Source organism: Chiloscyllium plagiosum, chromosome 4 (genome assembly GCF_004010195.1).
Source record: "Chiloscyllium plagiosum isolate BGI_BamShark_2017 chromosome 4, ASM401019v2, whole genome shotgun sequence".
Taxonomy (NCBI): domain Eukaryota; kingdom Metazoa; phylum Chordata; class Chondrichthyes; order Orectolobiformes; family Hemiscylliidae; genus Chiloscyllium; species Chiloscyllium plagiosum.
In genome coordinates this window covers 114529184-114543621 of record NC_057713.1, presented here as the reverse complement: position 1 = coordinate 114543621, position 14438 = coordinate 114529184, and the positions used below count along the sequence as shown (strand labels likewise).

The 14438-nt window shown below is 39.8% G+C and overlaps 1 long non-coding RNA gene across 1 annotated transcript; it reads left to right on the top strand.

Moving 5' to 3' along the window:
• Positions 1-476: 476 nt before the first annotated feature.
• On the top strand, positions 477-12586 carry LOC122549595. The gene is made up of 3 exons (XR_006311601.1): positions 477-811; positions 2230-2334; positions 12546-12586. It is a non-coding gene; the product is annotated as an uncharacterized LOC122549595 (long non-coding RNA).
• The last annotated feature ends 1852 nt before the right edge of the window (positions 12587-14438 follow it).

Below are 14438 nucleotides of genomic sequence, written 5' to 3'. Positions count from 1 at the left end.
AGAGTGCTGGTCAATGAAGTCATTCAGACATTTTTGTATAACAGCCGCATAATGGAGTTTTGTGGTCGCCTAGCATCTCATTACAAAATCAATGCCAAAAAAATGGTTGGCTAGGAGATTGATGTGGAGAGGTATAATACCCCATGGTACCATGTGCAACATTTTGTACTTGAGAACACCCTGCCATTGTGTATCCTGTCTAAATAATACCTCAATTTGACTGGGAGAATGTTGCCACTGCAAACATAAGGGGTGTCACTTACTGATATATATGTGCACTACTGACTGCCTGATGTGACAGCTGTCTTCTGGAAAGATCCAACAATATGACAGATGCATACTGTGATAATCTTCTTTTCCAATAATCTCATCTAAATATTACGTACCAGTCATGTGCAGCAAATGCTCTGAGACAGCCTATCTTGAAAATACAAGGTAGGATTAGAACAGCTCTGTTTTGATACATTGAAGTCCATGTAAAGGGTTCTATAAAGCATAGTTAATAATGGAAGGGGCAAATATCTTCAGCCTTAATGTACTTGCATGTTTTGACCCTTTATAAATCTCCATTCTTCATCTCAGTTGTGGAACACATTCAGAATCCCAGAAAGAATATTCATTTTTGTTCAGATTGCAGCATCAAAACTACCAGTAAAGAATAACTGTTGATGGGAAAAGAACAAAACTTCAGAAGTGCAGGACTAGCCAGCAGAACAGTACTGAGAAAATGCTGCACTGCTAGAGGTGATATTGTTCTGTCAAGTCTTACTCAAAAGGGTTTTCTCCCTTGAGTGTGCCAAGCATAATAAAGGTAAGAACATTAGTCAATACTTTAAAATATTAGACACCACCCAACTAGTAAGATGGCTGCCACATATCAAATGGCCTTTGTCATTGGATTGTAGGTAGTTTTGTGTCTCTGGTAAATAACTAGCTGAATATTGATAGAGGTGAATGTAACTCAGAGCTAACTGTGAATTCACACATCATTAATTTTAGGACGGGCCAACACAAGCAGACTATGGAGTTTCTGGACTCCTGACTCCATGTTTCATTCTGGGTAAAAGGGATGATTAAAACTCAATGGGTACTATTAGCTTCCCACTATATCATAATGTCCTTCCCCATTCAACTGAGTGGACCTTAGAAGTGTTAACCCACAATACAGAATGTGGAATCATGATTAATACAAAATCTGATATTGATTTTGAGATTGTGAAAAGTGACATGGTGATGTAGTGATTGGAACCTGGTGGTTCTCACTGACTATGAAGAGAGTATCTTATATTTTTCACTGCCACACATTGTCCAGTACAGAAGTATCTGATCATTGATTGGGGTTGTTAACCTGGGCCAATAAGGAAGCCCTGGCTGTCCAATATAAACAAAGGATATTAATTTTCACAGTTCAGGGACTGGCTCCGAGTGGCTGGTAACAGCCAGTGTACTGTGCACAAGTAAATAAAGAGTTACCTGGTAGTAGGATACCAGCCTCTTTGCAATTATTTCAGTAGGACAGCCATTTTAAATCTGTTTTACATTGAGAACCATCAGTCATCAATTAGTTTGAGAAGTAGAACCTGAAACTAGCTGCAAGTCAGAAAGCAACCAATATACTTAATACCTTCCTGTTTCTAAGTTCATTTATTAATTAGCCTCATAGACATTTGCAACAAGAAATCTAACAACCCATTGGGAACCCTTCACTTTACATGACCCTCACTTCAAGTTTAAGTCATCAAAACCATTCAAGAAAACATAGGCCAGCCATAAATGAGACCATTTATTTGAAAATAGAGACTGAGTTAATGCATCCCAGAAAAGACCATCAGTTTTATCGTGTGTGTGTGTGTGTGTGAGAGAGGGAGAGAGAGAGAGACTGAATGCATGATGTTGTATTAATTTGGAGTAAGTGTAAGAGAATAAATAATCACTAGTTTTAAACTCATGAAAGCTTGAAGCTGAATTATTTAATTGGAATACATACATGAAGAATAAGGAAAGGACAGATCTCTTGCCATACAAAATGTATCTATCACAGGCAGTAATAGAATACATATGTTCTGACAATGATCAGTGAAAGCAAAAGATCCCAAATATCTGAGGAAGATCAAGGGGCCACATTCCTTCACTCAATCAACACAATGAACATATATTATCAAGTCTTTTATTTGCTATTGAGATGTTACGGCACATAAAGTGTCTGTTTTGTTTCTCTGAATCATTTAGATAACTCTACTTCATTGGCTATGGAGTACTTTGGACTTTCTACAATGAAAGCAGCATTGCAAAGTGTGAGTTAGTACTGTGCGAAGATATCAATAAGATATGAGGGTGAGTATGTATGTGATGAAACTTCCAAGTTGAAAAATGTGAAACAAAATACTTTGTGAATCAGGAAATGAGAGGAAGCATAAGCAGCAAGATTCTTAACAGAAGAACACAAAGATTGAGTGGTCCAGATATAAAATGTGTAAAAGTTGAAGAGCACTTCTCGAATATTAAAAAAAAACAATGGTAAAAGAAGTGATTTTGCACTTGTGCAAAATATTGGCGATCCACGATTCAAGTATCATATGCAGTTCTGTCAGAATATCATATCATACAAAAAGTGCAAAGATTCACCCAAAAAATACAAAGAATAAGAAATTATTATTGTGAAAAGAAACTATTTTATTTCCAGTAGAACAAATAAAGTTAAAGGCAGATCTTAGAGAAGAACTTCTTAGTGCTAAATAGTGAAAGAACATTTCCACTGGTTAGCAAATCTTTAATAACCAGATTTGATCAGGCACAGACAGGTGATTGCCATTGAGACAAAGAATATGAGGTTACTTTCTACCTTCACTGATGTTGGAGTGGATGACTGCCTGTTGTAGATCTGATTGGGCTTAATTTCCATTGTTTGTTGCCAAAGGTAACCAGGACCCTCAATGGCATTATTAAAAAGAGAGTTTGATAAGGGGCAAAATAAAAAAAACGGAATGGCCAAGCACATAACATTGGAATAGATAGTATTAGCAGAAGAACTCACACCAGCATAGACTCAATGGGCTGAGAAATCTCTTTCTGCCTTCTTTTCGTAGAGGTGAATGCCTCTGAGAATATTTTGTATGTCATGTGTACAATGGTTTTGCTTCTAACATAATTACAAGAATGTTATCTCAGCAAAAGTGCTTTAGTATCCCCTTTGGATATAAATCTAGAACAGCTTAAAGGTATAGTTGAGATCCAGACTCTCTCAAAGGATGGCTATGTATCATAAGTTGTTTTTAGAATTATTTACAATACTTTATTTTGGATTTTATCTCCTGATCATTATCACTTTTATTCCCTTAGTCCATTGTAACAAAATGCTCCAGCTGTTGATTTTTTTTAGTTTTTGAAATGTTTTGACAAGTCTTCAGTAGCCCCCTGGCATCCTATGTAAACACAATCGATCACCAATATTATTTCTCTACATCTAACCAACAAAATAAAATCTGAATCAGAGTTAGGCACTGCTATTGCATTTTCCACATGTATACTATGTGCAGCTTGCAGCAGAATAATTTATTCTTTACTGGAAGAACTATCAAATGAAGAGCTTGTACAATACTGACTTACCAGTGCCAGCTTCTCCCCTGGGTCCGGACTTTAATATTAAGACCTTGAGCTGATAATGTGGGATAATTGCTTGTGGCTGCTTAATATCTACATCTGAAATATTTCCCGTTTTAGCTGAGATGTGAAAGTGTTTAAATATTTGAATAATACCTCAATTTAAATAGTGGAGTAAATAACATAAGACAATCATGCTAAACCTTGACATTATCTTCTTCAGAAATGAACAAAGTCCCTGAATTATGGTTGTCTTGAAGAATATAAGAAATTATTACCTTTCAATAGATAATTTAAAATGCTCTTACTAATTGAAATAGGTTAGAAATAGATCTTAATTCAATTAGTGTAAACTGGATGAAGAGAAAGGAAGTAGGGTACAGCACAAAGTAGGCAAGGTTATTTTTAAACCATAATGTAGATTTGATATGAGGTGAATTGGCCATGCTAAATTGTCCTGTGATGGCCAGCGATGTGTAGGTAGGGAGGATTAGCTATGGAAAATGAAAGGTTATAGGACAGGTGAATGGGTCTGGGTGGGATGCTCTTCAGAGGGTTGGTCTGGACTCAATGGATGAATAGCCTACTTCCACACTATAGGTATTCTCTGATTCTATGTCACACAGACAGATGCTGCATCCCTGCCTCTGAGCTGAAACCTTATGAGTTACAAACCCATTCCAGGAGTAATTGCTCAACGTCACACAGCCAAGCAGGTCAAAAATCATTCAGCTGGTTCTTTTAGTTTGAAAAGAGTGAGGACTGCAGATGCTGGAGATCAGAGGCAAGAGTGTGGTGCTGCAAAAGCACAGCAGGTCAGGCGGCATCCATGGAGCAGGCGAATCGATGTTTCAGGCAAATCGATGTTTCGGGCAAAAGCCCCTTCTTGACGAAGAGCTTTTGCCCGAAACATCGATTCTTTCGCTCCTCGGATGCTGCCTGACCTGCTGTGCTTTTCCAGCACCACACTCTTGACTCTGACTCTTTCAGTGTGCCCATTGCAGGCAGAGAGCAGAACAGATTCCCTGTCAATTATTTACTGACAATGTGCCTTGGTAGCAAATAGTGTATGGCAAAAATCCCTGTTAAAAAAAGCACGAGGAGGTCAACATCTAACACTGGCTAAACATAGCTGCGGAGGTAGAACTCCATAATTATACAGTAGAGATTGAACTATTTATATTGACTTTTATAAACGGAGATCTTGATGTGCAATGGTAGCATTGATACTTCTAAGACAAGGTCTGAATTTCAGACAAACAGGTCAATTATCAATGCACAAGTGCCTCCAACCTGTGCCAGTATCAGGCATAAGAGGAGGAGCGATTCCCCGTCTGCTGTGCGACAGAAAAAAAGTTGGCATCATTTTCTGTAGTTCCACTCTACAACAAGCATGTAATGTTGCATGTTGCCATAGCAACTCAGTGTCCCTCAGTGAGCTGTAACACGCCATCATCATCACTTTATAGCTACATAAAGTATTCTTCATTTCCATTGCATTCATAATACAAGACTTTTTCTTGATTTCAAAGAAGACTGTGCAATATTACAACCAAATTAACTCTTGTTCTTGCTTGGAATTTGAACATCACATAAAATTTTATTGCCTGAGCATGTTCAATCAATGTACATCTTCACATTGTCTTTTAAATTTGCAGTGAAAAGAGAATGTATAAAGTCATGAAATAGGATACAAGTTGCATAACATCCAGGACATTAAATTCTAATACTTTATAAATTTCTGTGAAGTTTATTGTATATATTTCATTTTGAATGAGATATACCTGAGAAACAAATTTCATCCCTTTGGCACAAAGGTTACTGAGAACATTTATCCCAGAAATAATTGTTCAAAGCTACATTAAGAGAATAACCTATTTTGTAATAAATATGCATCACCAAACAATTTGATTGACTGCTAGTTATTTACTTGAGCACTTGTACAACAAGTTCTGCTGAACATATAGAGTAAATGAACATAATGGCATGTATGAAGAAGTAATTGCTTTGTGAATATTAGGGAAAACAACACTCCAGGTGCATATGGAAAGAAGCAAATATTTACAAAACATTCCTTAAAGTCATTAGGGTGTCTGTTGTCTTCTCAATCTTCTAATTAATTGAGCTTGTCTTGTTCATTTAACTTGGTCTTCTGAAACACTTCCTTACATTAAGACATTACAAAGAACTGTGGATGCTGGAAATCTGAAACAAAAACAGAAATTGCTGGAGAAACTCAGCAGGTCTGGCAGCATCCATGGAGACAAAACAGAGTTAACATTTCCAGTCCAGCAACCATCCTTCAGAACTGATAGAATCTAAGAAGAAGTATTATTTATGCTGTAACAGGGTGTGGTGTGGGGCAAAGGAATGAGCAGATAGGTGGATATTGTTTTCTGGGGATTCAGCTGCTTGCATTTGTTTTATAGTTTAATAATATCTTTGTTTATACATGTTAATATTTAAATAAATATAACCAGGAAACCTATGAGTAACTGAACCTAAAGGGATTTTCAAATGAAACATTAGCTCATCATACATCAAAGGAATTCAGGGAAATTGATTCTTAAAAGGATCTTTCAATATGGTCTGTCATCCCAATTATGTATAGTCTAATTTGAACAGATCTTTGTGACCTCCTACCTTCTCAACTATCCAATTTATTAAACTTGTGTCCATACAACATCCACATCAATATATAACTTATTAAACGGTACAGGAGGAGTAGGGGAAACAAAAGAATTCTGCCATATTTACTCGAGTAATAGTCAAATTTATTGGCTGCTTTTTAAGGTTAAATTTATGGGGTCGACTGTTACATGAATACTACTTTTGAGGGGCTGTAATTCATGCTGGTTAAAATTCATAACCGTATCATTAGCAGAAGCCCAACTGATCTCTAAACAAATAAGGGGGATAAAAAAAGATTTGTGGTAATTCTGAAATCCTGAAGCAGAACACAGCAGCCATTGAACTGGAAGACTACAAGGGGAGAAGAACAACCAGCAAACTGGAAAGCTGGACTCAGCACAAAATGGCCAGCACACTGACTCATAAACGTTGATCTGTTATGTATAAAGAACTAAGGTCTATATTTACACGAGATATATGGAAAAGTCCAGATTATTTGGCCAAAAGTAGGGGGTTGACTTTTTCATAAGATCGACTATTACTCGAGTATACCTGGTAGTTAAAAGTTTAAATTTTTATTTCCTGAACATCTTTTTGGTAAACACATAGGTGAGAATTTTCCCAGGCCGTGATCAACATGAACTATCAGGTGAGAGGTCACGCAAATGTAAGTCAGAGTGGATACTGTTGTGATTGGAATGAGGTCAGCCAGATGGATCTCATAGAAAATGAGTTCCCTGATTGGGGCTGTTAACCTGATCCAATCAGGGAGCCTTGGCTGACAGATATAAGCAGGAGGATCAGAGGTCCTGTCCACTAGGGTCAGTTTCATGGACTTTGCAAAAGTAAAGGCTGATGGGGGATATTGGCCTTTGTGGAGTTATTTCAGGTACCTAGTGAATCCAAATCACTGCTTGTTCTTCCAGACTGCAATCTTGATCACTGTGCATCAACATAGGCAACCACACATCTAGGAACATTGGCATCTGGCATATACTGCATCATCTGGTTACAATTCTGGTCCACCTGCGGTATGGCTCTACACTTTGGAGTGCACTGGCACTTTTTATTGCAATGCTGCTACTAAGACACTTCACCCACTGGGACATGCACACAGCTCATCGAATGGACAAAGGAGCTCTCTTTGTGCACAACCACTGTGTGTGTACTTGGATGTCTTGTCTCATCTTTTTGCACTTTGCCCCCTCAGCCAGATCGAAAGGGCTTGCAGTTCGTCTGTCTTGCCCTGATGTTCAATGAGGGCAGAAAGCCAGGCAGCTTTTTGAGATTGTCCACATTAAGGACGCAGGGCAGGTGGGGAAGGTCATGTGGTAACAATTTATTGACTCCGTCAGATCTCAATGTCACACCTACAGCATGTGCAAGCAGCCGATGCTGCAAAAACATGGCATGTGCATCAGTGAAATGACTAGGTCTCAACGTCAGAGGGGAGTGGTTGGCACTCAAGCCTGGGGAGCCTCTATTCATCATGGAAACCCAAGTCAGCCATTATACAGTCACCGAAGGGACAGTTCATGGTTAGGTTCCTCAGCTTGCAGGAGGTGAGGAGGTGAATGTTAGGGATCCTGTCACCCATCTTGGTCCTTTCTGCCTTGCAATGTTTTTTTTTTCAACTGGAATTAGACAAAGAGAGGAGTTGAATAAGGTGAAAGTGACCAACAAAGCTGTTCGTGCTCATGTAGCCAGTAAAAAGATACTAGTGAGTGAACAGGTAGAGCAAAGACTATCCAGAGTTCATGGTTTGGGGAGATTGGGTGACAGCAAATGAGGGAAGATGTTGCCTGACCTTGGCAGGAGGAGGGGTGCTCTCACAAAGATAAAGTTCGCGTAGCATGGACCAAGATGGTAGCACCTTCCAAGGCAGTGTGGCAAAAGTCAATGATTGTCCAGCGGCAGGACTGTGCATGTCTCTACGTTGTTGAGACTGCACTGCCCTAGATGGCAACCTTGGTCCAGGCTGGTAGTATCTAGTGTCATTAATTTATCTGCCAGTGTTGGGGGAGATGGATGGACCTCCTCTACACCATTCTGTTCAAAAGGACTTCCAGGTCACTGTCCACGAATGAAGTGCTAATTATCCCTTCTCTGCCATACACATAGCAAATGGCACAAACCATGGAGGACAGCCACAAACTGACAACACCTGACTGATTATACTCATGCCTTTTTAAAGGCAGTGCAAGAACCAGGACATCCCATGACGTCCCAGCAGTAGCAACTACTTCTGGCTATGGGAGAATCGTGGCATTGGACACGATGGATATCATAGGGACCTGGTAGTTAATTAATGAGGTCGGTTTGGGATGAGCCCGTGAGAAAATACATTGGACACCGCAGAGAAAAACCCTCCATGGAACTCGACAAAAATTACACTTTGCCAAAATATCATAAGATTCAGTCCATCGTCCTAAGATTCTAAAGAAAGCCTAAATAATTCTAAAGCTACAAAATAAATTGAGAGAAGAAAACCAACATTAAACTGACCCAATCTCACTGAATAAGTATCTGTTGTATATAAATAATAAATAAACAGTAAGTAATTACCAATTAATTTCAAATCAAACTAATTCATCAGCTAATTAATACTAATCCTCAAGTGAATCAATTAGTTCTAGATATAAATTGCTGCTAATTAATAAATAAAGATCTAAGATTGCAGAATAAGCAATGTGTAGCACAATGTGGGAGGTGGTTATCAGCAAGAGTATTTTAGATTACCACATTTGCAGCAAATTCTTCTGGTTTGAGAGATTCTTAGCTAGAGCCTTTGAGCAAGAGTGCAAATTAGATTCACTCCAATGGATGGGTGAAGGAGAAGAACTTTTTGATAGTTATTTTTTCCAGAATGTGTTACACCTCCGAGGAATGATGTGAAGGTGCTGGTGTTGGACAACGTTAAAAATCACACAACACCAGGTTATAGTCCAACAGGTTTGTTTGGAAATACAAGCTTTCTGAGTGCTGCTCCTTTGTCAGGTAGCTAGCTGTTGGACTATAACCTGGTGTTGTGTGATTTTTAACTTTGACCTCCAAGGAAAGCAGAGGTACATGGATTGAAGAGTGTGACTGTTAGATTGCAGGCAATCAAGTAGAGAAAAAGAGTAGGAGGGTCCACAAACATTTACTTTTTCTCTGTTATGCTGACTATGTAGGCAGCCAAAAAGCTAACAATGTTGCCACCAAATAGGAGTCAATGCCAGATGTGGGAGAGGGAACTGCAGAAAAAAAAATGTTAAAGTCATTTTGGATTTGATCATTATTGAGGTAGATCATGTCCTCTGCAGTTGCAACTGAGAGACCAGTGGAGTGTACTGTCTTTTTGGTGCATAGGTAAAGATAATTTGGAACAATAGAAAAAACTAAGAAAAGAGAGAGCACACAAAAAGAATTAAGGCACGTTAAGTGTGTGAGCAAGAATATGGCAAATGCAATATCATATGAATGAGTATTGTGATATGGACTGAGGAAGGAGATCTTCAGAGTATTTCTTAAGTGGTGAGAAATACAATATAAAAGCCAAAGCAACCCAGCTTTGATTTGAGAGCTAGTACGAAGGTGCAATAAAGAATTTGGAAGACATTCGGAAGCCTTTCATTCGGTAATGTGAGTATAGGAGTGACAAAATCTTGCTTTCATTGTATAGAATATTGGTAAGACTGCATCTGGAGTCTTGTGCACAGCCCTTGTCCCTTGTCTAAGGAAGGATATCTTTTCACAGAGCGATTGCAACAGAAGTTCTCTGGACTGATTCCTGTAATGGTGGGACACCCTGAGGTTAGAGATTGAGAAAATGGGCCTGTATTCTCTGGAGTTTTGAAGAGTGAGCTGCAATCTCACAGAAAGTTCCAAAACGTTTGAAAGACTAGACAGGTTGAATCCAGAAAAAAAATGTTTCTCCTGAGAATCTTTGGAATTCTCCACCCGAGGGAATTGTGGAAGATCAGTTATTAAGTAAGTTCGAAACAAAGACTGATAGATTTAAAGTTCCTAATGATATCAAGGGATTTGGGGATAATGTTGAGTAATGATGTTGAAGTAGATTGTCAGCAATGATCTAGGCTGACTGGCCTACCCCTGTTCCTACATTCCCATGTTCATTGGGAATATGGAAATACGAGGGAAGAAGTTTAAAAGAAAGCAACGGGAAAGGATAAAATCAAATGATTACAGAAAACAAAAATAGAAAGTAAATTATTCTATCAAAAGCTAAACCAAGATAGGGATAGAGCTATAAAGGAAAACACATGATAACCTCAAAAGGTTTGACAGCATAGATGTCAAGAAGGTGTTTCCACTTGTGATGAGACATCAGCTATAAACATAAATATAAATAAGTAACATAGATAAAAATAAAAAATTGTTCCAGCTTTGCGTGAAGGCTATTCCTTTCCACATTGCCCGTTAAAGCCTTATCCTCGGTGTTTCCTTGGCAATTTTTTGTCAGTGGTGGTTTGCCATTACCTTCCTTTCTCAGTGGCAGGGGGTCAGGAGAGAGGTCACAAGTCTACTTCAAGAATATAATCCATGCTGTTTGCTATGATTCCAGAATACATGCTAGCCATCAAGCTAACAGGGCTTACTAGCTCCCATAATCCCTAATAAATCTATAATCATTAAATACATCACTAATAAAGCAAATTCAGAAGAATCATTTTTATCTAGATAATGGCCAAAACATGCAACTCACTATCACAAAGAGTAGTTGAAATGACTTGAATAGATGTAATTAAGAAAATGTTTCATATCAGGAAAGAGAGAAAACAATGGAAGGAAATGTTGAATGAACGATGATTTATTGTCACCAGTACTCTGTAATGAACAACACGTAAAATACAGTGAAAGGCTCTGACTGTCACCTCAGTCTGGTCCATTCGAATACTTCAAGAATAAAAAGACAAAGCTGAAAGAAAGTCCATCTTTGCTCCATTGCCTACAACCATGAGCCCAAGCCCTGAGCCAGCCAACCAACGACTCCTAAACTGGTGGGAGGGGCCTGTCAACAGGCCAGCGATGCTGGGTCCCATGCTGGACCTATACTTGTCTTGCAACAAGGAGTTCCCAACTCCGCTGCCACTGCTGCCTCACTGACGACCAAGAGTCCCTGCTCCAGGCCCACCACAACCATGAGATGTTGACACTGCTATGCCATTAGCCAGGAGACCCTGGTCCAGGCCTACCACATTCAAGAGTGCCAACTCTGCTACTAGGCCAGACCACCGCTTCACCAAGAGTCCTGCTCCGGCTGCTCCCTTCCATGATTTCAGTCCCTCTGCTGTCACTGACAGAAAGAAGATGAAGAAAGAGAAAAAGAAACAGAAAGTCAGCAAAAATGTTAAGGAAAGAAGGGAGGAAGTAGCCACCTGAGTGGGCAGGCCCAGGAGCCCAACCACTGCCTACCTTGTTGGCACCGCCACCTTGGATGCATTGATGGGTTTAGATGAATAAAGGAGGCTTGTGTAGATAATACACATCAGTTTGGACAATCTGTCTATAATATAATTGTGTTGTAACTCATGGTCAGTATGTCAGCGTACCTTATTGAGAGGTATATTCAAGATTTTATCACTTTATTGGAGTATATGACCTGAGGGTATACAGATGTCATATTCCATCTCAGCTCAGATCACGTGCAGCATGAAAGTCTACTGGAAGCATGCTCCTCTACTGTAACTAGTAGCTTAATATTATCGAGACACTTTGGTGACTGAGGAATGCTATATTTGTATAAAATAATTAGTTGTACTAAATATCTGTTTATGCTTCAATACTACAGTATTCACATCCATATTTTAATGTTACAGGTGATAATATAAGCAATGCCACGTAAAACACCCCTTTGGCAGCACATTCACATCAATGAAAGCCACATCATGCAACTATGTGGTCTGACATTCGTGCACATCACCTTTGAAAAATAATAATAAATAAAAACAAGAAGTGTTGGAGAAAGTGTTGGCAGTGCCTATGAAAAGAGAAACAGAGTTACTGTTTAGAGTCTAGTACTGAAAGGGGCTAGAAAATGAGCATTTTTATCAGGTTGTTAGAGGGGAAAGAGGAGTGAGTGCACACATTTTCTGCTTTTCACACCTTCATTTACACACATTTTACATCTTTAGCACTCCTTTACCACTGATGGCACTCCCTTGGTCTTTATTTAATGCATCCTCATAATCTGTTCCACTTGCTTCTCCTCTTCTCCTGTCAATGGCATAAAAACAATCATTTTCCCTTTCAGTTTTGAAGAAGTGTCATACTAGTCTTGAAATATTAACTCAGTTTTTCTGTCTTTACAGATGCTGCCAAGGCTGTTGAGTTTCATAGAACATAGAAAAGTACAGCACAGAACAGGCCCTTCGGCTCACAATATTGTGTTGAGGATTATTCCTAAACTAAAATAAAATAACCTAAGCTACACACTCCTCAATTCACTGCTGTCCATGTGCATGTCCAGCAGTCACTTAAATGTCCTTAATGACTTTGCTTCCTCACCCACCGCTGGCGATACATTCCATGCATTCACAACTCTCTGAATAAAGAACCTACCTCTGACGTCTCTTCTATACCTTCCTCCTAATATCTTAAAATGATGACCCCTTGTGCCAGTCAATCCTGCCCTGGGGTAAAGTCTTTGGCTATTGATTATACCTCAGTCAGGTCACCTCTCTTCCTCCTTCTCTCCAGAGAGAAAAATCCGAGCTTAGTCAACCTCTCTTTGTAAGACAAGCCCTCCAGTCCAGGCAGCATCTTGGTAAACCTTCTTTGCACCCTCTCCAAAGCCTATCTTTCCTATAATAAGGCGACCAGAACTGGACACAATATCCCAAGTGTGGTCTCACCGGAGTCTTGTAGAGCTGCAGCAAAACCTTGCGGCTCTTAAACTTGATCCCGCTGTTAATGAAAGCCAAAACACCATATGCTTTTTTAACAACCTTATTCACTTGAGTGGCAATTTTGAGGGATCTATGCACTTGAACACCAAGATACCTCTGATCTTCTACACTGCCAAGAATCCTGTCTTTAATCCTATATTCAGCATTCAAGTTCAACCTTCCAAAATGCATCACTTCGCATTTATCCAGGTTGAACTCCATCTGCCATTTCTCAGCCCAGCTCTGCATCCTGTCTATGTCACTTTGCAGTCTGCAATAACCCTCGATACTGTCAACAGCACCTCCAACCTTTGTGTCATTGGCAAATTTACTAAGCCACCCCTTAACCTCCTCATCCAAGTCATTTATAAAAACTACAAAGAGCAGAGGCCCAAGAACATGGGCGGCACGGCGGCACAGTGGTTAACACTGCTGCCTCACAGCGCCAGAGACCCAGGTTCAATTCCCGCCTCAGGCGACTCACTGTGTGGAGTTTGCACATTCTCTGCGTGGGTTTCCTCCGGGTGCTCCAGTTTCCTCGCACAATCCAAAAATGTGCAGGTTATGTAAATTGGCCATGCTAAATTGCCCGTAGTGTTAGGTGAAGGGATAAATGGAGGGGAATAGGTCTGGGTGGGTTATGCTTCGGCGGGTTGGTGTGAACTTGTTGGGCTGAAGGGCCTGTTTCCACACTGTAAGTAATCTAATCTAATCTAAACAGAGCCCTGGGGCACACCACTCACCACTGACCTGCAGGCAGAATACTTTCCATCCACAACCACTCTCTGCCTTCTGTCAGCCAACCAATTCTGAATCCAAACAGCCAAATCTCCTTGTATCCCATACCTCCTGACTTTTTGAATGAGACTACCATGGGGAACCTTATCAAATGCCTCGGTGAAGTCCATATACACTACATCCACTGCTCGACCTGCTTCAACCTATCTCATCACCTCCTCAAAGAACTCAATAAGATTTGTGAGGCACAACCTCCCTCTCACAAAGCCTTGCTGACTGCCTTTAATCACACTATGCTATGCCAAATAGTCATAAGTCCTATACCTTAGAATTCTTTCCAAAACCTTGCTAACCACAGATGTAAGACTGACTGATCTATAATTGCCGGGGATTTCCCTATTGCCCTTCTTGAAAAGAGGAACAACATTCTCCTCCCTCCAATCCTCCGGTACGACTCCCGTGGAGAGTTAGGAAGCAAAGATCTTCGCCGGTGGCTTAGCAACCTCCTTTCTCGCTTCCCGAAACAACCTAGGATAAATCTGGTCTGGCCCTGGGTACTTATCAATCTTAATGTTTGCC